This window comes from Micromys minutus (assembly GCF_963924665.1).
Source record: "Micromys minutus genome assembly, chromosome: 1".
Taxonomy (NCBI): Eukaryota; Metazoa; Chordata; class Mammalia; order Rodentia; family Muridae; genus Micromys; species Micromys minutus.
In genome coordinates, this window is record NC_137969.1 from 132005515 (window position 1) to 132031633 (window position 26119).

Below are 26119 nucleotides of genomic sequence, written 5' to 3' on the forward strand. Positions count from 1 at the left end.
AGGGACAACTAAAAAAAAAAACTTAAGTCAAAGACTAAAACTATAAATTTCTATAATGATTTATAGATTAAAACTATATTTTTCTAACCCAACAAACTACAGATTCATGACCTACTTTAGAATTCAGTTTGTTAAATCTGTTGTTAGGTCTCCCTTTTCATTTCTTCTTTTTTTTTTAATTTTGTAACGCTTTATTCTTTATTAAGAAGGAACCTATGAGCACTGCTATGTAAACAATGTCAAAGATGAAACACATCAGGGATCATGTAGACAGTGATATACATTGTCCAATATATAATCAATGTACAACAGTTAAGGAAAGCTTTATCCTTATCAAGCAAACATTTTTGCATGCACTGCCTTTTCTGCCCAGATACTTTTATCTCCTGGGGCTAGCGCCTGTGCCTTCTTATGATCACCCAGTGCTTGATCACATTCTTTTAATCCTTGCCATCCTTGCGCTTTTCAGTACAGTGCTTTCGTGTTTGAAGGGTCCATTTCAAGAGCCTCCAAGCAACTGTCAATGGTCCCCTGCCAATTTGACATCTTCAATTTACAAGCATCAATAATCAGCACCCAACTTAAGGCTACAGGTTGCAGTCTGGATATATCTGCTTTCTCAGTAACAGCCTTTGAACTATCCACTTACCTGAAAACCTTCGCAGATATTTTAATAGCCATCTCCCAGTTCTGAGACTTGAAAAAAGTATTTCCAGTGTTTTTTAAGTCTTCAGATATTAATAAAATTTTGTCTACATCTTTTAGATCTATATCTGCATCCTCGGGGAAATCTGGATGACTGTCACCAGAGCCATCTTTGGGGAATACTCCCCAGTCATCCCCTTCTTTCAGTTCTCCGCATTCTGCAATAGCACATTTGGCAGGTTTTCACCATTCACTTCTACATTCTCAAGCATCCTTGCCTCACCTAGTCCTTTTTATTACTTGACCAAATACCACACGTTTCCCATCCAAATGAGGAGCTGGAACTGTTGTGATGAAGAACTGAGGGCCATTTGTATTGGGGCCTGTGTTTGCCATGCTCAGCAAACCCTCCCGGTCATGCTTATAATGAAAATTCTCATCTTCAAATTTTACCATAAATACTTTCTCCACCTGCCCCATTCTGATTTGAGAAGTCTCTACCCTGAATCATAAATTTCTTAATGATTTAGTGAAAAGGACATCCTTTAAAATGGAGGTGTCCCAGTTGTGGATCTAGTGCCTATTCACAATGCATGAAAATTTTCTGCAGTTTTGGGAACAATATCTGCAAACAATTCCAAAACAATTCGTCCAACTCGCCCCCCCCCCAATGTCCACGTCAAAGAAGACTCGTGGGTTTTTGGAACTGGAGGGCTTGGCTGCTAGGGATGGATAGGAATCTTCACTGTGGGCACTGGAAAGCCTGACACCAGTGCCTCGTGCTCGAGAGGGGCTCCAATTCTCCCCTTTTTAGTTCTGATTTTATTACTTGGATACTGCCTCTGGGCCCTTTAGTTAGTTTGGCTAGGGGTTTATTTATCTTATTTTCACAAAGAACCAGCTTTTGATTTTGTTGATTCTTTGTATTGTTCTATTTGTTTCTATCTGGTTGATTTTTGCCCTGAGTTTAGTTTGACTATTTCCTGCCTTTTACTCCTCTTGGGTGAGTTTTCTTCTCTCCGGTGTGCTGTTAAGTTCCTAGTGTAAGATCTTTCCAGTTTCTTTACCAGGGAACTTAGTGCTATGAATTTCCTCTTTGTACTGTTTTCATTGTGTCCCGTAAGTTTGGCTATGATGTATCAACATTTTCATTAAATTCCAGGGAGCCTTTAATTTATTTATTTCTTCCCTGATTAAGTTATCATTGAGTAAAGAGTTGTTCAGTTTCCACATATATGTGGGCTTCCTGTTGTTTTTGCTGTTACTGAAGAACAGTCTTAGGCCATGGTAATCAGGCAGGATGCATGGGATAATTTCAATCTTTTTTCTATCAGTTAAGGGTTGTTTTGTGACCAATTAATTATATGGTTGATTTGGGAGAAGGTAGCATGGGGTGCTGAGAAAAAAAGTATATTCTTTTGTTTTAGGGTAAAATGTTCTGTAGATATCTGTTAAATCCATTTGGTTCATAACCTCTATTAGTTTCACTGTGTCTCTAGTTTCTCTTTCAATGACCTGTCCAATGGTGAAAGTGGGGTGTTGAAATCTCCCACTATTATTGTGTGGGATTCAATGTGTGTTTTGAGCTTTAGTAAAGTTTCTTTTATGAATGTGGGTGCCCTTGCATTTGGGGCAAATATGTTCAGAAAGAACACTACCTAATTCATTTTATGAAGCCACAATTACTCTGATACCTAAACCATAAAAGGACCCAACCAAAAAAGAGAACTTCAGACTAATCTCACTTATGAATATTGATGCAAAAATACTCAATAAAATTTTTGCAAACCAAATTCAAAAGCACATCAAAACCATCATTCACAATGATCAAGTACGCTTCATCCCAGGGATGCAAGGTTGGTTCAATATATGAAAAATCCATTAATGTAATCCACTATATAAACAAACTCAAAGCAAAAACAAACAAACAAACAAACAAACAAACAAACAAACAACCCACACGATCTTCTCCTTAGATGCAGAAAAAGCATTTGATAAAATACAACACCCCTTCATCTTAAAAGTAATGGAGAGACCAGGAATTCAAGAACCATACCTAATCATAGTAAAAGCAAACCAACAGCCATTATCAAATTAAATGGAGAGATGCTTGAAGCAATCCCACTAAAATCAGGGACAAGTCAGGATGCCCATTCTCTCCGTATCTATCCAATACAGTACTTGAAGTGCTAGTTAGGACAGTAATACAACAAAAAGAGCTCAAGGGGATAAAAATTAGCAACAAAGAAATAGAGGCATCTCTATTTGTAGAGGATGATAGTATACATGAGCAATCCCCAAAATTCTACCAGCTAATAAACGACTTTAGCAAAGTAGCCAGATATAAAATTAACTCAAATAAATCAGTAGCCTTCCTTTATACAAATGATAATCAGACTGAGGAAGAAATTAGAGAACAACTTCCATCACAATCGCCACAAATAGTATTAAATATCTTGGGGTAACTCTAACCAAACAAGTGAAAGATCTGTATGTCAATAACTTCAAGTCTCTCAAGAAAGAAACTGAAGACTGGATCACCAACCAGGCAGCTGATATGAGGCCCCCAACACATACACAACAGAGGACTGTTGGGTCTGGGTTCAGTCAGGGAAAATGCACCTAACCCTCAAGAGACTGGAGGCCCCCAGGAGTTTAGAGGTCTGGTGGGGTAGAAACATCCTCATGGAGACAGGGGTGGGGACGGGGAGGGTTATGGGATGTGGAACAGTCATAGAGTGAACCAGGAGGGAATAAAATCTGGATTGTTAAAAAAAAATCTGTAAATAAATAAATAAACAACAACAACAACAACATTTTGATCATTTTGAGTGTTTGTGCCACCATAGCAATGAAACTGTATTTCTGAGTTTCAGGGTAGGAAAGTCTTTTTTCCAACATCCTTGCTACCTATCCTAAGATTCTTCAGTGCATCCCTCCTCTTGCACACCCCTGCGTAGGCGGGACAGCTTTGACTTCCTCCTCAGCCAGACTCCTACATAGACTTCACTTTGTCTCCTAACCAGAGTTCTAAACTTCTCATCAGTCAAAAAGGTTTATGTATTCTGTGTTAGCCATTTTAATTTACACATTTCACAACCAATGTTTGCATAGTATCTTTAAGTCACTGATCACAAATCACAAGACCTGAGATTTCCTGGCATTTCTTAATAGGTGCAACTCCCTCTCAACCAAAGATTATAGCCTTTTTTAAATTCTGGGATATGGGCTGGAGAGATGGCTCAGCAGTTAAGAGCACTGACTGCTCCTCCAGAAGTCCTGAGTTCAATTCCCAGCAACCACATGGTGGTTCATAACCATCTGTAATGGGATCTGATTCTCTCTTCAGCTACAGTGTACTCATATACATAAAATAAATTAATCCTTTAAAAAATTTTCTGGAATATAATCTGTCTAGAACATGATTAAGTGTTGGGTTTCAGTGGTGGTGTTTTGTTTTTAACTTTTTTTTTTAAACCACAAAATAAGAGTGATATGAAAGTCCTTAAACAAGCCCTGAGTTAAAGCTAAGCACTTGATATGAGTGGGAAATAGGGTTTAGGGTTTGCTTTTAATATTTGAAAATCCAATGAAAATTAGAATATGAAGTAAATGGAATTTCAGAATTGAAAAATGTAACCTTCACTTACCAATCATTTCCAGAGTCTGGAACAATTTTTCCTTCACTAAAAATCCTGTACACAAACTTTATATTGTGTGAAGTAAGATTTTGTAAGTTGAACTGTTGTGTACACTATGTAGACAAGTTTCATTAGAAAATGAGGTTTGGTGGAGAGTTAGGAGACATTCAGAAAACTTACCTAAATATATATACAATTTCCTATCAAGTAATAGTGCACTCTCCTCCCCCCTTCTGTGTGTGTGTGTGTGTGTGTGTGTGTGTGTGTGTGTGTGTGGATATATTTGTGCTAAGGTTTAACAATGAAGTAGCTTCTATGTTTCTTAAAGGCTAATTAATTCTTAGAAAGGCAGTTCACCTTGCCTTTTAAAGATTTTAGAAAATGTTATATAATTAACTATACTAATAAATCTAGTCAATGAATTGATATTGTTCTATAAAGAACAGATCTAAAGAAAATTTATTTTTATCAAAATTTTACTCCAGTGAATAAAAATACCTTAAATCTCAAAAAGTAAGCGTGTGAAGAAGGCCGGCATTACTGTGATTGTGCCTATCTAATAGATACAAGGCTCCAACCAGTATTTTTTTTTTCATTCAACTACTGCTCTGTCTAATCATGTGCCAAATTACTGCTAGTTGTGGGAGACCACTCAGCGGTGACGAAGACTTGCACAATGCATTATGTAGCTTTCCCCCAAACACCTGCATCGTAAGAGAAGCGGTTTTGGTTTTGTTTTGTTTTGTTCTGCTTTTCAAGAAGGACGTGGATTTAGAGTGGTGAGTGTGCCTGCAGTTGCTACCAAGTGTTCCAGAGGAACAGCAGAAGTGAGCACTATAGCCCTGCTCTTCTGTGTCACCACTGTAGTGTCACAATAGTCACAACAGCTTGAAAGCAGCCACACAGTTCACACAAAACAAAACAAGAGTGGCTACATTTTAGTAAAGTCACCCTTTATGTGTCACACTTGCTATTCATAAAAGAGGTTCGTTGTTTTGTTTTGTTTTTAGCTTGTGGGTCACAGAGAAATGGGCATTTAGCGCTGGATTTGGCAGTGTGCAGACCTGTGATGTGAACTGAAGCTGCAGCAGGTAACTAGTCCTTATTTCACAATGGACAAAGTGTACAAAGGAGACAGCCATTTACATGTAAACTGTTAAAGCCTTAAGACGTGGTAATTGCTTAGCTGTAAGTCTAAAACAATTCTTGTCCTACTATGCAGTCATTTGTAAATAATCCCATCACAGGAAATGCAAAGTTATATCTCTTTTGAGAGGGAATTAGGAAAATTTCAGAAATTAATAAAAAGAATTTGGACTTTGATTATTTTTATTCTGTTATAAAGTTGATACAAAGTGGTTCCTAAGGCTTGTGTATCAGAGGCTTGGTCGCAGGGGTCAGTGACACTGACAGGTACTGAATCATGAGGATGCTAGCTTTATCAATGCATTAATCTGCAGCTAAGGGCTATTAGGAGATGGGGCACGCTTAGAAGAGACAGGCTAGTGGGAATATGCCTTTGAAAGTAGGTCTTCTCCCCAGAGTTTTCCTATCTGTCACCATGTAAGCCACCTTCTCCACACAGTCCTGCCGCCATGATGATCTGCCTCCCCATAGACCTTTAGCAACAAAACAAACTGATCGTGAACTAAAACATCTACAAACTCCGAGTCAAATAAAACTTTCCTCCTTTAAAAATTGTTGTCAGTCTGGAACAGCAATTAGAAACTGACTAATACACATTCCGTACACATAAACATGTAAAGTAAAGCTACAAATAAAAGTAGCAGACCATGCCCCAAATATGTTTACAATCCCTTGGTCTAAGTTCACGAGGACATTGAAATCCCACCGTATTATAAGTAAGAAAAAAAAAAAAAGGCAAGTTCTTAAGACTGATCAAAACCACTGCAGAGGTCCAAAGGCATGTATCTTGTAATCTGACAATATCAGCTTCTGGTTTTACCCCAAATGAAAAGTATGTGAATAAAAGCAGCTGCTAACTAGACCCAAGCATAACACCAACTCCATTATTACTATTTAAAAAGACTCAACGCTGTAGGGTGCTCCTATTTGCCAGAAATTGGGTATGTAGCAATGAATGTCAGATACAGATCTCATTGATAACAAGCTTTCAGTGTAAGGTAAGTTCAAATGGATTAAAAAGCTAAAGGCCCATCACAGTGCAGAAAGAACCCAAGACAGCAGTACAAATGAGGCTCCCCTACAAAGTGGGCATTTAATGTGCACACGGATATGTTCTAAAACCTAGTAAAGAAAGGAAATGGGTTAAACAGAAAATATGGTTCTGTCCAGAGAGGAACAGCACATTCAAAAGCCAGTCATCAGAGAGAACATGGCATCTGTGTATCTATAACATTTAAAAAGTCTAGGGTAATTTTCAGAGTGTGTGTGTGTGTGTGTGTGTGTGTGTGTGTGTGTGTGTGTGTGTGTGCATGTGTGTAGGGGGATGAGGTAGGTAAGAAAAGAAAGTGAAAAGTGAAATTAAGGAAATAAAAGAGAATGTGAAGCAAATTGCACTCAGCTGCACACTGTTAAAAGTCTTAACTCTTGTAGCTCTCAACCCTTGCCTAGTGTATTAACTATGCACTGGAAAGAGGTTCTGAGCAAAGTCCCTAGAGAGGAACTTCATGGAGAGCCGACACTGGCAGACTAGAGCACTGCCCTGGATGAACAGCCAGCCTGTGGCTCATGGGTTAACTGATCAACTGAGCCTCAGGGACTCATCGTGCAGGAAAACAGGGGAAGGGAGCTCAACATTTTCAACTTCTAATCTGTAGTTACCAAAGCACTGTATTAATTCAATCTTCACAGCATCTCTATATGGTATTTATTAAGTGCTATTTTAATGACTATAAACACACACAATAATTTTTAAAGACTACACAGAGAGCAATAAAAAATCTAATATTTACAATCTCTTAAAAATACCAAATAATTAGTTATAATTGGTAAAACATGAATAAGACTTCTATATTAAAAGTTTATTATTTTCCAAATTTGTTTTTTATATGTATGTTTCTCCTGTATGTATGTAATATGTATACCATATGTGTGCAATCCTACAGATGCCTAAAGAGGGTACCAGATGCCCTGGAATTAAAATTACAGATTCACTATGTGGGTGTTGAGAGCCCAGCCTGGGTCCTCTGATAGTTGAGCAAGTGCTAGTAAACACTGAGCCATCTTTCCAGCCCCATATTTTCAAAGTTTTTACAAAGATGTGTAAAAGAAAAAAAGCTAAGTCGTATGCAAATTTAATACAATCCTACCAAAATGCCAGTTAAGGTATATATATTTTTAGATATACCCAGGATTCCAAAATTTAAATGGAAAGGCATAGATAAGATAGTTAAACCCAACTTTGAAAAAAGATAAGTGTCAGAAGTCACTCCAACTTGATTTCAAGATTACATTACTGCAGTAAATCAAGACTGTGTGGGATTAGCAGAGGAAAAGATATATAAAAAGCAAATAGCCTGACATAAAAACAGACAACAGTATTAAAAAAGAACAAAAGTAGCCTAGTGGAGAAAGATAACCTTTCAACAACAGTACTAGAGAAAATACCATAAAACCATAGGCAAATAAAAGAAAACTCATCAAGAGAATCTTTACCCGATCTTCAACTACAAGAAACTCAAAATATATCTACATTTAAAGGTGTATTGGGGCGGGGTAAAGCCATGTGCATACAGCCCCTGGAGCTGGATGCAGAGAGGGGTGAGCTACTCAAATAAGTGCTGGGCATTAAGCTCCAGTCCTTTGGAAGATCAGGGAGTGTTCTTAGCCACTGAAACATCTCTACAGCCTGAAGATATATCATGTACTTAAATGCACTACTGACCTATAGAAGGGGAAATCATAAGGATCTATAACTATACACATACATGACACAAACAAAAACTGGTAAACAAGGTTTCACCAAAACTGAAAGCTTTTGTTCCACAAAAGAATCTTAAGAGTTGAGAAACCAAACAAAATAACAATATAACAAAATAATAATAATAACAAATAACAACAAACCAAAAAACACATGTGGTACAGAGCTAAACAGAGAATTCTCAACAGAGGAATCTCTAATGGCTAAGAAGCACTTAAAGAAATGTTCAAGGTCCTTAGACATCAGGGAAATGCAAATCAAAACAATTCTGAGATTCCACCTTACACACTTCAGAATGGCTAAGATTAAAAAAAAAACTCAAGTAATAGCACATGGTGGTGAGGATGTGGAGCAAGGGGGTCAAATTCCTTCATTGTTGGTGGGTGTGCAAACTTTCACAACTATTTTAGAAATCAATGCGGTGGTTTCTCAGAAAACTGAGAATACTTTTACCTCAAGACCCAACTATACCACTTCTGGGCATATACCCAAAAGATGCTCTACCATACCACAAGAACATTTCCTCAACTATGTCCATAGCAGCTTTATTTATAATAGCCAGAATCTTGAAACAACCAAGATGTCCCTCAACAGAAGGATGAATAAAGAAAATGGGATGCATTTATACAATGGAATACAATACTACTCAGCTATTAAAAACAAGGACATCATGAAACTTGCAGGCAAATGGATGGAACTTGAAAATATCATCCTGAGTGAGGTAACCCAAACTCAGAAAGACACCCATGGTATGTACTCACTTATGAGTGGATGTTAGCCATAAAGTACAGGATAACCATGCTACAATCCAAAGATCCAAAGAAGCTAAGTAACAAGGAAGATCCAAGGAAGGATGCTTGAATCTCACTCAGAAGAGGAAAAATTAGACATGGGAGGCAGATGAAGGGAAGCAAATGCTTGGAAAAAAGGGTATGGGAGGGGAGGGGGAGTAGGGATCAGGGGTGAAAAAGCAGAAGTGGAGATGGGTAAGAGAGGGCAGGAGAGAGAACAGAAATCAGTGCTGCAGGGGGTGGGATCTCTGGAATGTGCAGACCAGGGACATGAGAGGCTTCATCCAGCAACTGATGGAAACAGATGTAGAGACCACAGCCAAACATTAGGCAGAGCTCAGGGAGTCTTGTGCAAGAGTTGAGGTTAGGGGGTCAAGAACACCACAAGAATACCTAGAATCAACTAACCTGGGTCTGTGGGGGCTCAGAGACTATACCACCAAACAAATAGCATACATGGGCTGGACCTAGACCCCAAATGGATAGCTTGGTCTTCATGTGGGTCCCCTAACAATTGGAGAGGGGCTATCTATAACTCTGTTGCCTGCTAATGGATCCCCTCCCCACAGGTGAACAGCTGTGTCTGGCTTCCATGGGAGAAGATGCTGCAATCTGATGTGCCAGGGTAGGGCGGTACCCAGGGAGGGCTTCCTCTTCTTTGAGGAGAGGGTACCAAGGGAAAGAGTTTGTGAATATGGGACTAGAGGAGAGGAGAAGGGGGCTGTAACAAGAATATAAAGTTAATTTTAAAAAGAATAAGAGTAGGGGTTATTTCCTAAATACAGACACAGGTTTGAAAATGTATTTGAGTACTGAGGTCATACTGTATCAGGTCAATTCCTGATACAGGCTGTGGTCAAGAAAATCTGGAAGCTGTAAAAGAGGAAACCTAAACCACAGATGCCATGCTGATAACAGGAAAGGGTGCAGTAACAAGATATGAAGTGAAAAATTTTCATTGTGTCATATGATGCAGACTCATGTGACGTTTTGCTGAAGCAAGACCCATGAGAGGGCACATGATTTTTGGAAAGCATAAGTAGGACCTTACAGACAGCGTCAGAGTGTTTGAATTGCTTGCCACAATGCTTTGTTGGTTTCAGTTCTTCGCTGATCTTTACTTCATTGAGAGAGGCAAGGCAAAGAACTTCGCCTGGCTGATACTCCTGCTGGTTCTGGTTCCTGCCGCTGACTCATGCTGATTCAGCAGAGACCTGGCTGTTTCTGCTGGATCGAACTACCAGTGCTGAATTATGTTTGGTGAACTGGACTTTTTACACCCTGACACTACTGAGCTGGACTGCTGGTGTCCTGACAACAGAGACTGGAATTGCCCCAAAGAACTCCTAAACAGGCCCACATCCCTTTGTCCTATTTACCATCTTTTCCTCCCCTACTTTTGAAAGTGGGCTAGGAAGGGGGCATAGTCGGAGCATTCACAAACTCCTATTAAAATATTTTGAAAAAAATTTTGAAAAAAATATAAGCCAACAAGACAAAAGGAGAGAAAGACAAAACTGGAGACTAAAGCAAAGAGGTAATAGCATAGCAGTAAGTTATGAGGTCGTCTGAGATCTAGTAGACTAGTTTTATGCCTTGACTGTAGGTTATACAGATTTATACTATGACAGAGAGTCATGAGAAAATGGAAGCTGTTTAGGATAAACATGGGAACAGAGAAAGGGATAGAGTTTCTCATACCAGTGACAAAAAAAGGACAAAAAACAAAAACAAAATTTTTCTTTATTGGGGTATTAAGATTTCTCAATATTTCTTTGAGTTTTTCCTCTATGAAATGCTTAAAGCTTAGACTACTGGATCCAGACTGGTACACATTTATAATCCCAGCACCTGGGAGGTTAAGCCAGGAGGATAACAACTTCAACATCAGACAAAACAACAAAGGAAAGGTTAGCTGTACTCACTTTGTTTCAGACTTCAAAGAATTATACCAGTAATATGGTCTAAATGTGTTCCACAAGATTCTTAGGTGGATGATTAATCCCCACTGTGACAGACAGTATTAGAGTCTGTCTAATACTGTTTATATTCTAATACTAATTATTACCCTGGGAGGCAAGTCAGGAATGGGATTGGTACCCTTATAAAAAGTGATGAAAGAGCTCAGCTCTCCCTTTTCTTCACGTGAAAAACAGCTTGGAGGACACCATATTTGAAGCAGAAAAGTCAATAGACACTGAATCTGACAACACACTTGGCCATGCCAGCCATCTACAAATTACAGAGATGAAGGTATTTTATACATGTGTCGAGATATTAAGGTAAGGAGCTGGGCTGGGGAGACCTTCAGAGTAAATGGTCACCCTGCAAGTCTGAGGACCTGTGTCTGAATCACCAGATCCCACATAGAGTTGGGTGCAATGGCATGTCTGGACTATGAGTCATGGTGCTCCTACGGTGAAATGGAGATGAAGACAAGAAAATTTCTAGAAGTTCAAGGGTCAGCTGGCCTAGAAGCAAAAAAAAAAAAAAAAAAAAAAAAAATATCTAAACCCACAGTTACTGTCTGACCTCCACATATGTGCTATAGCACATGTATACCTCCCTACATGCACACGTTCGCGCACATGCAAGCACACACACACACACAAACTAAGAGAACCAGTTCCAGTGCCCTTGACAGACACTGCATTGTCTCTGGTCATCAATGAGTAACTCATCAATAAAAAACCTCCTACTTTCCAAGTTTTTGTTCAGCTCAACATTTTTCAAAACATTCCTACATTGTTTCCTTTATTTCTCCTTATATTTATTATTTAAGTCTTACGAATCATTTTGAACTTAAGACAGTCTTAACAGAAGACTTGCAGTCTCTTAGGCTGTGCAAAGCTCCTGATTCTAGCTGATAGGCAGAAGGCTATGAGAAGCAAATGGGGATAGACCTTGGGAACAGACATCACTGTGTAACTTGCCTTCTCTACTGGGGACAGGATAGCCTTTAGTCTATGTGTGTGGTGGAGCATACTATCCTCAGACAAAGCAAAGTAAATGCTTCCATGGGTTGAACAAAAAGTTATACCCTTTGCTCATCAGGGCCCTAACAGACATGGAAGGACTCACACTGAGTCTCCTTCCTCTCTAATTCCATTACAATAATAAACAGCCAGGACAAACTTGCTAGAACAAGCTTTCAGAAGCCAAATAGACCGATGTCTTCTGTAAAACCTTTACAAAGCCCTCTGACTTCAATGAGTGTATCCTAAACTAGCAACTGGCTAACTTAAGTCTGACAGTTTTTTGGTCACAAAGTTATCAAAAGCAACTAATATAAATTTTAGATAAAAAATGTGTAGGTGTATTGATGTCTGTATGTACATGTTTTTTTCTTACAAAGCTTTTATAGGCATTAAAATTCTAGTGAAACAAAAGGAAATGATCTACAGTATTACAAGGGAAACCTGGGAGGGGATGGGAAGGAGTTGAAGGGTGGAAATGAGGGTTAAGTGGGGGTTACTGTGTTCAGCTTTTAGAGTTAACTTACTGACAAGCCTGAAAGCTTTCATTCTTAAAAAATAAAATAAAAAATTAAGCAGATGTAAGTGTTATTGACTTGGTGAAAAACAAAAGGCAGAAAACTGAGGTGGAGAAGGGAAAGAAATAAAATGAAGAAATGGGAAGCAGTCCTATTATCCTCTTCTTACAATTTAAAATGCAGTGTCTAGGCACCAAAGAGGTAAGCAGACTGTGGAACGGCAGCAGACAATGACAGGGTATGAGATGAAGTCTCACTTTCATAGTGGAGGTAAACAGACACAGACAGGATTCAAAACTGCTATATCAAGAAATAAAACCAGACTATGACAAAGAAGACTCAGTGCCAGGTCAGTTCACTTCTAAGAATTATCTACCAGATACCAATCTATCCTCAAATGTTCAAAGCCCTCACGAGAGGACACTTTAAAATGAATTTTAAGAATTCATTTTAGAAAATCAGAATTACTCCATTAGAACCAAAGACATAAGAAAATCACAGGCCAATAAATGTATGACTATTAATGAAAAATTGATATGGATAATTACTTATATACATTATTATTGAATATAGCATATCCTATAGCCAGGAACTATTTTAGGAATTTAGTCTATGAGTGTAAACACCAAGCCCCTTATGACTGGCACAATACTTCAATTTATTTTTGTAACTAGAGAAAGAAATCTAGAATCTTTAGGGAAGAATCTCAAGGCTTTTAACAAAAGGTAAGGAATGACAGGACCTAGAGGCAAGACAGATGAGCTCCTTTAATACACAAGGACAAGAATGCTAATAGAATGAAGTAAGTCCTTGTATCAGGTGTTCCAACTATACCTCACTGGACTCATCAAATATTAAGTCATTATCCTTAAAGTGACTGTTTGAATGCTGGTATTCATAGTGTAGATTTAACATGGGCTAAATGTCAAACAATTACTATTAGACTTTTAAACCATGTACTAATCTTTAGAGGCACAAGCAAGCAACAAAGCATCAAGTGTTTACTGAAAAAGAAGGTTGTGATGTGTCTTAAGTTCATTTAACAAGTACTAAATTTCTGTACTTTCTGTAAGCATTATTCTGTGCTTGATTTAAGATAAATCACAAAAAGTTTAGACTAACTTTACTTTCCAAAAAGTACATTCTCAAATTCCAAATTCTTGTAGTGTGAATTAACACAAAGAGTAAGAGACTTGGAACACTCAGTCCTAAGTGTGATGACCTCATCAAAGCCCTGCCCTGTCAGTGCTCATGATCTACAGGGACGACAAGGCAGAAAGACTTTAGGAGTCACAGATGGTGATGACTCCAAGGAAACAGGTCTTCCAGACACCAGGACTGGGGCAGTATGAAGTTAGAGACTCCGGCATGTGCACTGGTGAGTGTCGGCACTGAGAGGACAGCGTGGTAATGGAGCCAGACCTGAACCAAGAAGATGTCTGCAACTGATATCCACGGGTGTGTGTGTGTGTGTGTGTGTGTGAGAGAGAGAGAGAGAGAGAGTTTTCTCCCATATCAACCATCAATGGCACACCCCATCAGGAGCAGTTAGTCAACACAAGAGAACTCAATTTTTCTGAGTGGACCTTTTGTTTCATTTTTGCTTTGTTCTGACATTTTTTGTCTTATTACTCTTTTGCTTTTTTGATTTTGTGAGGTTGTTGTTATTTTGTTTTGTTTTGTTGTTTTGTTTTTGAAAGAGAAAAAAAACCCAAAGTTGGGTGGGTAGAGACAGGGAGGATCTGAAGGAATGAGGGGAGAGGAGAAATATGATCAAAATATAATGTATAAAAATTTTCAATATAAAAGAAAAGGGAGAAAGGTAGTAAGTAACTGAGGAAGACACTTAGTGCCAACCTTTGGTTTTAGCATGCATGGGCACACATGAGTGCATGAACTTCAACACATACACACAGAAGCAATAAAGCAAACAGACATTTCTCAAAAGAAGATGTAAGAGGGCTGAGGGTATGGCTCAGTGGCAGAGCACTCACCTCTTTTGTATGAAGTCCTAGGTGTACACACACACACACACACACACACACACACACACACACACGAGGAGTCAGGGAGGAGAAGGAGAGGGAGAAGAAAAAAGTAGCAAACTATACAATGACCAACTAGTACAGGAAAAAAAATGTTCAACATCACTACACATTAGGAAATATAAGTCAAAACCACAATTAACTATCTCTTCACTATATCTAAGTGACTAATAAGAGAACTCTCATGTAGTGTTGATATTAACATAAATTAGTACAGCCATTACAGAAAACAGTGTGGATAGTCCGCAAAACATTAACAATCACCCATCAGTTACCCATCAGTTACACAGCTGTATATAAAAGTACTACAGACATGCTGAAGAAACCTATGCTCCCTCTGTGTGTGTGTGTGTGTGTGTGTGTTCCATATTAACCAATAAATAAAACTAATTATATCCACCAACAGATAAGACAGAATTTTAAAAGGATATGCATATATGATAGACTATATCTCAGCCATAACAAAAGAAACCTTTTCTTTCATCTGTTATAATATAGGTGGTACTGGATTTAGCTACAGAAAACCAAGTGATTTCACACTTACATGGAATTTAAAAGAGTTGTACTCATAGTTCAGACTATAAGAGTGGTTACCAGAGGCTTTAGGTAGGTTAAGGAAACAGAGAAGGGCTCATTTATGGGGTACCAACTTACTGTTCAGACAGGAAGAAGCACTGGAGAACTAAAGCATTCATCACTACAGATAGTAATTATGTACTACTAAATCCAAAAGTTACAAAAAAGATCTCAAATTTCCACTATAAAGAAACAAAGTTTGACGACTATATGTGTGTGTATGTATGTATGTATGTTTTGTGTGTGTGTGTGTATATATATATGTACATATATATGATTTAAATACTATGTAATGTACATACATATTGGTTATTACATGGTACCCCATTAATTAATATGTACAACTTTAAGGTTTGTATATCAGTTAAAAATGAATGTATTAAAACTTATGTCAACTGACTCTCAGCTATCAAAGTGCGGACTCAGCTGACTCAGTCTTCAACTGGCTTTCCTGCTTCCTATTTAAAGGCAATCAATCTCAGGCAGCCAGTCTCACTGAACATTTGAATGGGGCTAATGAGAAGAAAAAACTAAGTAATATTTAATTTTACTTTAAATTCACACACCTATAACTAACAGCTACTACACTAACAGGAACCGCTACATATTATTATTACTTTTGTAGTCCAATGAAGTTTTATTACCTAGTATGAAAGTCAGTTTATGTTTCCCATAAATGTTCTGAAAATAAGAACAACAATCTCTTTTCAAAGCAGAGTTAAGATTAACCTCCCAATTCTGAGCATAGATATTTAGCTACTATATACAGCTTTGTTTTGTTCATTTGATATGGTACAATCTGATAGAAGCCCATGAAAATCCTCCACTAATGTTTCTAAAAACTCCCCCTTGCCTCTTGAGTATTAATGCTTTATTATTTTTGGAGAAATACTACTTATTAACTATAAATTTAAACAATTATGAAGTACAATCATGGTAACAGAACTGTGTAATTATGTGGGAAGGCTTAATATCACTCTTTTCTACATACATTATATAAAAATCAACTTGATTCAGACAGACTTAAATTAAAAAATAAAAATCTTAAAACTTCTGTGACAAATATGAGATAAAGTAGTTCTTAGCTAAGATAACAAAACCCCGTGAGGCATAAAAGAAACAGAACCGCCCAGCATGGGGTGAACAGTTAGGGGTGTGCTTTAATCTCAATCCCAGTCCTCAGAAAGCAGAGAAGCAGGTCTCAATAAGGAAGGACTTAGCAAGTTCTACACCAATGAGGGCTACATAGTCAGACCTGTCTCAACAAACAAACACCCTACAACAAAAAAGAAAAAGAAAGTAAAATAATGACTCAAGTATCATCCTAGTTAAAACTTTCTTTGAAACCACTGATAAATATAAAAAGACAAGCAAGTCACAGGTTGAGAGATAATTTCTACAATTCTATTATCTAGTATCTGAAAAAACCTAACAATACATTTAAACCAGAGTGTATTATTCAACCTCAATAATAAGCAAATAACACAATTTTTCTTAAATGGACAAAAATTTGGGCATACACTACACAAAAGAAAACACACCAATGATATACAGTTGAAAATATATTTAATATAATTAAATATAGAAATGCAAAGGAAAGCCGGAACAAGATACCGAATCACACATATACATTAAAATGGCTAAAATGCAACTATATTAACATTACTGTGTGTAGGCTACCAAAATCAGGAGCAGAGGAAACTGTCAAAGGTCGGTGCAAGGAATGTAAAGCTGCACACCCCTTTAGAAAACAAGTCAGCAGCATCATATAATGTCAAACACACATCTGCTATGAAACCTGCTAATAACATTCTCAGGTATTTGCCCAAGTGAAATAAAAATATATGTGCACAAATGTTTGGCAGTTCTTATAATAGTTCCGCACTAGAAGCAACCCAATTTCTACCAAGCTCTAACTGGGTAGACACATTGTGTGCACACCCCACACAACAGAGCACTACGCAGCAGTGAAGAAGAACTAGTAACAGGAGTGCTGTGAGAGGCAGGCTTAGATGGCAGACATCACTGTTCCCTCCACTTCAGCATCACAGAGAAGGAAACCATGCAAACAAAATAAACCAGGGGCTACCAGAGAACACAAAACTTTTAAGGGTGAAAAGAATTCTGTTTCTTGTTATTAGACATTTATTTGTATACGTTTATCACAACTCAGTGAATTTCCATACGTATAAATACACTTCTAAAAACAGTTTTTAAACATTAAAACTAAAATCTAACAACATTAATATCCAAACACGAAGTAAAATGAGTCCCCCAAATCAGGCATTCCAGGCATTTTTACATAGCAGGAATATATTCATGTCTAAATACAAGTACCAGCTCGCAGTAGGCCCTGCCTGCTCTTTCTGAGACCTAGAAAAGGCAATGGGTAGACAAATCATATTCATGAGACAGCATAAGGACAAAACTACAGAGGCAGGAGGGGTGGTTTAAAGGTTTCATACTGCCAAAGTTACACTTAACTAGGTCACTTTCCAGAGACTAAGCTTCAACCTGTTCATGCAGAACATGGATGAAGATCAGAGTAGCCAGGAGAGGGTGTTCATACAGGGCTACAGTATTGGAGCTGTCAGCCTACAAGAATTCAGAGTTCTTGGCTTTTATTTCCTCCAGGAAATTTGAAACTGTGCAGGGCCCAGGAAGTGGTGTGCACCTATCTTCTCAGGAGACTATGGCTGTGGATGACTACAACAATACCCTACCATGATCCTGTCTTAGCCTCCACTAAGTCTAAGATGCTTTGCTCCCATTTCCACCTCCCTACCTAAAAGAGGAGCATTCTGTTATGGTCTGGATATGATGTGCTACCAAAAGGCTGTGGTGTTGAAGGCATGGTCCCTAGCTAGTGGATGGATCCAATCACACAGGTGAGGAGAGCAGAGCTCTGATCTGATCAATGGATTAATCCACTGACAGATTCCTAATCTAATGGCATTACTGGAAGTAAGTTTTCAGAGGTCACTGGGGGGGGCGGGGGGGACTATAATCTGTTGAGACCTGTCTTTGCTGTCCTAGCTGAGTAGCCCTGTTCTATCATTCCCTCTCCCACCAAGCTCTGTCTCACCTCAGAACCTAAACAATGGAGCCAGCTAACCACTGACTAAAGTTGCTGAAACTATGAAACAAAATCAGTCCTTCCATAAATTGCTTCATTCAGGTGTTTTGTTACATCAATGAAAAAGCTAACATGCTCTCTGGCAGAAAATACTAGGTTTGACATTCATTCTAAAATAAGAAGGCATAAATAAAACAACAAACCAACTTGACCTAACTGGTATTTAAAGAACACTGTACCCAAAAACATTCTTTTCAAATATATATAAGACATTTATCAAGATCATATTTGGAGCTATAAAATAAGTTTCAATGAATTTAAAACAATCACCACACTGGAATTAGATTAACAGAAATATCTCTGGAAAACTACCAAATATTTGGGAACTAACAAACTTCTCAATAACCCCAGATCACAGAGACACCGACAGCCAGACACTGTTGTGTTTTATGAAGTCTCAGATAATCGTAAGAGTGACAAACAGGATGCTCTCAGCCTACAGATTAGAGGTTAACCTGAAAAAAAAAAAAAAAAAAAAAAAAAAAAAAAAAAAAAAAAAAACAGAATCCCATCCCCCAAAATAAAAAAAAAATCTGGAAGTAAACATTTAAAGCAGTCAGAATTTCTAGTATGATTACAATGAAAGAACCAAATGACTTCAGCTTCTAGCTTAAGAGATTAAACTAACTATACCCAAAGAAAGCAAGTAATAGGCAGCAGAGAAGAAAGGAGGCCTCTAAAGGTAGGAAAAGTAGAGGAGATCAGTTAAACTAGAGTTGGCTATGAGAATCTAGTAAACAAATGTCTAGCTGGGCTGCTAAATGCTCATCAGTAGACCAGGGATGATAGAGCAGTGGTTCTCAATCTGGGAATCTCCACTCCCTTTGGGACCAAAAAACCCTTTCACAGGGTCACCTAAAACCACAAAAAAAAAAAAAAAAAAAAAAACCACACAGATATTTGCATTACAATTTATAACGGTAGCAAAGTTACAGTTATGAAGTAGCAATGAAAATAATTTTATGGCTGGGGTCACTATACTATTAGAAACTGTATTAAGAGTCTCAGCATTAGGAGAACCACTGCTTTAGAGGTCCCATAGTTATTAGACTCACTGTGTTTTTCTACAGATACTAAAAGAATAAAAAAACAAAACAAAACAAAAAAGCAGAACAAACACATTACAACCAACATTCTACCAGTGACTGAGTAAACAACTCCTTGAAAAGCACGCATAATCATATAGCCACATGGCCAACATCTAATAGGAAACAATGCCCAGCAGACCAATAAACAGCCAGTGGAACAGCTGCACAGTAGAGCATGAGCACCTAGCATGTGAAAGCCACGAGAAAAATCAAATACCCAACTGATTTATGCTCATGAAATGCAATGTGAAGTACATTTCAAAGCAAAACAAATTTAGAAAAAAAAACCTTTAAAAATCTTAGACTTTACTTCATTATTGTTATTGATTATACAGACTAGCATATTTTTCCAATAAAAAGCATAATATTTGTTGAATATGGTTATCCACACATTCAGTATCATTCTACTTGTATTCTAGTTCTTCTGAAGGCTATCAAAATTTTCAAGTTGTAATTCTCATCTTAAAAATTTTTGTGTTCAACAAAGTAGATAAGTAAATTATATTGAAAACATGGATGAAAATAAACACATTGAAACAGTTAGCCCTGCAGAAAAACACTGATATGAAAGAGAGCTGCTTGCACTGTAGTGGATGCTACAGGTCTGCACAGTCATGGGCCTGACGGTGTGCGCACCATCACATACACAGGAAGACTAATAATGGCTTTTCGGGGTGACAGAATTTCAAATTCTTTTTTTTTTTAAGATTTATTTATTATATGCAAGTACACTGTCACTGTCCTCAGACACATCAGAAGAGGGCATCAGATCTCATTACAGATGGTTGTGAGCCACCATGTATGTGGTTGGTGGGAATTGAACTCAGGACCTCTGGAAGAGCAGTCAGTGCTCTTAGCCTCTGAGCCATCTCTCCAGCCTGGATTTTAAATTCTTAATCTGAGCTTTTGTTGTTGTTATTTCTGCTTTTCCCAAGTTTCCACACTGGGATGTGCTACATTTATAAGTGAGAGTTGAGAATTAAGAAAGTGAATCAACTATGTAGCATTAAACTATATTTTAATAGAAAGAATAAACTTAGGTAGGCAAATGTGTGAAGCCAGGTACAGCACACGCCTATAATCCCAGGACCAGAATACCGTGTCCGGAGACTGGCCTGGACTAAACAGCAAGTCACTGTCTCAGAATGATCCAGAATGATCCAGATACCTTCGACAACAAGGGAAGCAAGTCCTACTTTTATTTTCTACTATTTAATAATAAAAATTAAATATCACAATAAATACAAACTCCTTTCAAAAGCAGAGAATTTGGTAGGCATGATGGTATCCACCTTTGATTCCAGCACTCACAATATAAAGTGATTTTTGTCCAAAAAATAGTATTATTTAAAATAGAGGGTTTGTCATTGTTATTTAATTTAGAGGCTGAAGAGAGGGCTCAGTGGTTAAAAGCTGTTGCTCTCTCAGAGGACCCAGATCCAATTCCCAGTCCTCACATGGCAGCTTAAAACCATCTGTAGCTCTTGCACTCTTGCTCTCTCTCTCTCTTCCCTTCCCTCCCCCCTCCCTCATGGCCAGTCTCTACTCCTCTACTCCTGTATTCCTCTCTTCTCTCTCTCTCTGCCTCTACTACCCTCTTAACTCCCCCATGACCTAAATAAACTCTATTCTGTACTAAGGAAAAAAAAAAATCTGTAACTCCAGTCCCAGGGTATCTGATATTCTTCTGGCCTCCAAAAAACCCATACACACACGGTACACAGACATACATGCAGACAAAACTCCATACAAACAATAAATTTTTTAATAATCATAATAAATAAAATTTTAAAATAGCAATTTTAGAAAACCAAAAGCAATAATAAAAACTCATTCTTTATCAATGACTTCTCTTTGTAGAGTGATAGGACAAACTTAAAATAATAAGCAGAATTATTTCTTCATGAAATATACAACTAATGTGATAACTCAGAATTACAATCATAAGAATTAAGATCATTAGGTAATTTAACATTTTCAGAGTAAATCATCCAGAACAGAATTTATCTACTAATTCATAGAAATTATATATATCAGGGTTATTAAAAATGGTTGTAAAGCAACATATAAATGCCATTATGTAATTAAGCTAATTAGTAAGTATTAAACTGTTCTTACACTTAAAAGTGTTAGGTGAATAATTTTTTACAACTCTACCAACAATTGAGTTCAGAAAAGAAAACCTGCAGTGTTAGTTGATGTACTGTCTACAAGGAAATTACACTTCAAAAGAGAAACTTCATGGATCTGAGGTACTGAAACAGTCACAGAAACAGTTTTGCTATAGAATGTGAAACTTTTAAAAATAATTTGCTCCCTACAATGTTTTATTAAAACATTCTGAGCAAATGAATAGTTTAGCTGACACAGCAGAATAAGTAAAGCTAAGGAGAGGAAGCATTTCTGAGAAAGAAACCACCTTCTTCTATTATTAACAATACCTGTCTGACATGTTTGAGCTGGACAACAGTTCATTGACAAATTAATTCCATATTTCTAACAATCTTGAGATCAACACATAATTAGTTTATAATGATCAAGTAAAGAGGTTCTTCCCAATGGAAAAGTGTAACTGCAGTGTATCCACATGGGGATGCCCACTCCCACTGTAAGGTTGCAGGTGGCTCCCTTGAGTGCCAGCCTGAGTGTTCTGTTCTTCTGACCTACAATTTAGGCCCTTAAGAATCCTATATAAAAATGTTAAAGCCTAAGTCTCTGTGCTGAATTCACATCAGTTTGAACTCCCTCCAAACATATCACCTAGTGGAGGTGGAGGGGTAGAGGGATTATGTTCATATCACATGTTAAAACTTTCTGACATATTCCAAGTCCTTTCTATCCTGGGGGGCACATATTCCAAGTCCTTTCTATCTTGGGGTGGACATATTTCAAGTTCTTTCTATCTTGGGGGGACATATTCCAAGTCCTTTCTATCTTGGGGGCGATATATTCCAAGTTCTTTCTATCCTGGGGGGACATATTCCAAGTCCTTTCTATCTTGGGAGGGGGACATGTTCCAAGTCCTTTCTATCTTGGGGGTGACACATTTCAAGTCCTATCTATCCTGGGGGGACATATTCCAAGTCCTTTCTATCTTGGGGGGGGACATAGTCCAAGTCCTTTCTATCCTGTGGGGGTGCAGTTTATGGTACAGGCAAACAGACAGAACAAACATTCACAAACTTAATAACCGGCCAAGCATAACCCCAGCATTCAAAAGGCTGAGCAAGACAGGAGGTTCTCTACCTCCACCATGGTCTAGTCTGAACTACATGCTAATAAGACTTCCCAATCAACATAATACTCACCCCCCCCCCAAAAAAAACACACCATTAAAAATTAATTCAATTAAGGCTAAAGTAGACATATTTATAAATTCAGAGAAAAAGAGACAGAAAGCTACACATTCAATTGCTGATAGTTATTTCTGGAGAAAGACATGAGGTAGAAATAGAAATGTATTTCCAGCATTGTGAGAAATACCTATAATCCTAGTACTCAGGAAGCTGAGGCAGGAGGATTATCATGAGTTCAAGGCCGGTCTAGACTACATATTAATTTTCATGACAGCATGGGTTACTACAGCATGAGATTCTATCTCAACAACAACAAAAATGGAAGACAGCCTTCATTATAGGATTCATCTGTTAAAATGTTTGGAAAACATTTCATTTGTTAAAATGTACATGATGTTCAAATGAAAAATAAATGCCACTTTACACTAGAGTGACTGTCATTTACCTGCCTCAAACAGAACCAACACAAACATCCTGGCCTATATAATAAAAAACACTGGAATCCTAAGTACATGCCTATGTAGCTAGTTTCCGAAGAATATTACTGTCACTAGAGGGAGTTTCTGAGTACTCCCCCTAAAACTGCATCCACTCTCACACAACACCCTTTCAACCTTAACCTGACTGGCAAAATTACACCTACTAGCAGAACTAGCAACATCATCAATGTAAGTTTACACAACCTGTTATCATAAATTGTCTCTTTTCTTACATTTAATTCTGAATTCTGTATTCCTTAAGAAATAACCATATACACATGTACATACTCTCTCTCTCTCTCTCTCTCTCTCACACACACACACACACACACACACACACACACACACAAACATACTCATACACTCACACACACAAATACATGTATATTTCACTGGGGTTCATGTCTGACTTCCTTAAATAAAATAATAGCTTCCCACCAGAAAAGCACACTAAGTTAAATGAACTGGTTTATTATCATTGTAAATAGAATATTCAAACTTTGAGGTAGGGATCAACAAAAGAAAAAATATATAAACTATAGTTTTTAAAAATATAAAAGGGAGACACTACAGTACCAGAGCACCACAATCCAACTTTAATGTCAAACGCAGGTATCACTGAGTGTTAGCAAGTTAAGTAAGTTTTATAGTTTTGAATTTGCCTGTGACTTCAGCATCGTAAAGTGTAAACCACAATAAAACTTATCCTAAACTTTCCTCCAGTTTATTTTTCAAATATTAAGAGAAAAAATACTGAGAATGATCAAATTTCCCTACAAAATCTGTTTATGAATCCATAAATCATTAAAAAAAATAAGACTACAAACACATAAAGCATTTCATTTTTCATCCTTTCCTCTTCAGATCACTTCTCCCTTTCCCAAAATTACCAGGTTTCTAGTATTATTCTAGGACTTCCTTATACTGAAGAGCAATACAGTCTATATGTAGTCTATATATGTGTGTATACAGACAAATATGGACATATATAGACTATATGTAGTTACTACAGTCTCCCTTAACACATAAAGCAGCACATAATTCACAGTTCTATATCTTGCTCTTTTTTCACTATATGACAAATTTTTGTGTCATTTTCTTCATAGGTGATTATGCTCACCCTTCAAGCTAACCAGCGACAAGCCAGTCAGTAAATTACTTGGCACGTAGTTTCTTTCTCCTAAGATTTTAAAACAAACCAGATTTGGCGTGTTCTGTGGGATTCTGAGACAGCCACGAATTAAGTTCTATCCTATTCATTTCTTTTTGATCAAATATGAAAACGGATGGTCTGCAATCTTTCTTCTCTAATAGCTGTTAAAGCTCAGACAATGCAATCGAGGGAAATTACCTTTCCGGTGATTTCGGGATGTCGATGCCCTAGTCAAAAATCAACAATGCCTGTAAAAGTTTCTTCTTGTGCTTTTCTTTCACTGCAACAGAAAACACCGGGGTTTGTTGTTGCTGTTGTTTTTCAAGCGTCTAGAAAGTGAAGGCTGCCTGTGGTTCAGCATTGTAACATCAAAACACCACGACCCGATCTGTCATCTGTCAGGTCAGAGGCCAAAGCTCTTCCCTCATCTTTCTGGATTCTGCTGACTACCTCGGGCTTCCACGGCGGCAGAATACACCCACAGGGACAGAAACTTCGTGGCACTACTACCGGTACCGGGAAGGCGAGGACCACATCCAGGGCGGCCAGCCCCACGGGCAGAGCGTGGCCCGGCGCGGCGCACGCGGCTCGAGTCGGACGCCCGGGGCCCAGCGCAGCCCGCGGACCTAGCCCCGGAACCACGACCACTAACGGAACCAGCCCTGGGCGGCGGCGGCGGCCGCTCGGACGGCGGATCGCGGCGCGCGCCGGGAGCCGCGAGGGCGGGGGCTCGGCGGAGGAGCTGGCCGCCCCAGCGCCCCATTGGGCGCCGCTCCAAACGTGCCCGAGTGGTGACAGGAATAAAGTGGGTCACAAGGCCTAGCGGGTCCCGGGCGCGAGCGCTCTCCGCCGCCGGCTCGGCCTGCCCCGCGCCGCCCCGCGCCCGCTCTCAAGCGCGAGGCGGCCTCAGCGCCCCCGGGCCGCGGGTCCCACCGCGCCCCCCTGCCCCGCAGGTAACCCCGGCGGCCTCGCGACACTGGGCGCAGGCCCGGCTGAGCGCGACTCCCTGGAGCTCCGCGCTCAACCCGTCGCCCGACCCGGGCCGCAGCTCCCGCCTCCCGGCCGGGCCACCGCCCCCCGCTCCCCGCCCCAGCCCCACACGCTGTCCCCCGCGCCCTCCCGCGTCCTCACCGTGCAGCCGCCCGAAGCTCCGGCTTCCTCCCTCCCCCGCCGGGGTCTCTGCTAGCCGCGGCTCGCAACTGCCAAGCTGCGATAACCGGGAAACGCCACGGCTCTAGGAGCCGGCAACACTCGGGGAGACGAGTGCGCGCCCCCGACCCACCCCTCAAAATTCACCGCTACTGCCGCGCTCCTCCCCCTCCCGCCCTTCCCCTCCTCCACCGGCTCCGAGAGCACGCATGCGCCGCCCAGGCCAGCCGCCCGCCGCGCGTCCGGCCGAGGCCCACCCGGCGGGGCGCACTCACCGGGAGCGCGCGCGCGGCGGCGGCGGCCAGATTTCCTTCGCGCTCTCGCCGTCCGGGGTTTCCTCTCTCCAGCCGGTAGCCGTCTGCCGAGTCCGTGATTGCGCTCCCTCCCGGCGCATGCGTCGTGGGCGCGGGGTTCCGCGGCCGGTCGGGCTCTGCACTCGCCCCACCCCTCGCGGCCGCCTTCCCCAGCGCGCCGGGCGCGCATGCGACTTTCCCCCGTTAGGCAGCCCTAGTCCCCGCCGCGCTACGTCTGGGGATCCGGGGTACCCGAGGAAACCCCACTCCCGCTGGCCGGCGTGAGCTCGCTCCGCGGTCGCGGAGAGTAGCAGGGATGCCCCGAGGCCCCCTTCCCAGCGCAGGCCGGGAGGCGGGGCCTAGCTGAGGGTGCGGCCGCCCGCAGCGGCTTTGGCCGCTCGAGGTTCCTCGGGATGCTGCGCTCCCTACC

At 39.7% G+C, this 26119-nt stretch overlaps 1 protein-coding gene and 1 pseudogene across 3 annotated transcripts in view; both read right to left on the reverse strand.

Annotated features, from left to right (window-relative positions):
* Window positions 1–25744, reverse strand: part of CLOCK (clock circadian regulator) — a 78406-nt gene extending 52662 nt beyond the window's left edge. For both annotated transcript variants that reach the window (XM_080930673.1, XM_080930672.1), the window contains exons 1-2: window positions 25672–25744; window positions 24446–24527 (exon numbers count right to left, since the gene is read on the reverse strand). The gene's annotated coding sequence lies outside the window, so the exon portion shown is untranslated. The remainder of the gene's footprint in view (window positions 1–24445; window positions 24528–25671) is intronic.
* Window positions 334–8728, reverse strand: LOC308413772 (peptidyl-prolyl cis-trans isomerase D-like; annotated as a pseudogene). Its single transcript has 2 exons — window positions 8700–8728; window positions 334–1390 (listed from the first exon to the last, which is right to left on the reverse strand). The product of its transcript is annotated as a peptidyl-prolyl cis-trans isomerase D-like (transcript).
* Window positions 25745–26119: the final 375 nt, after the last annotated feature.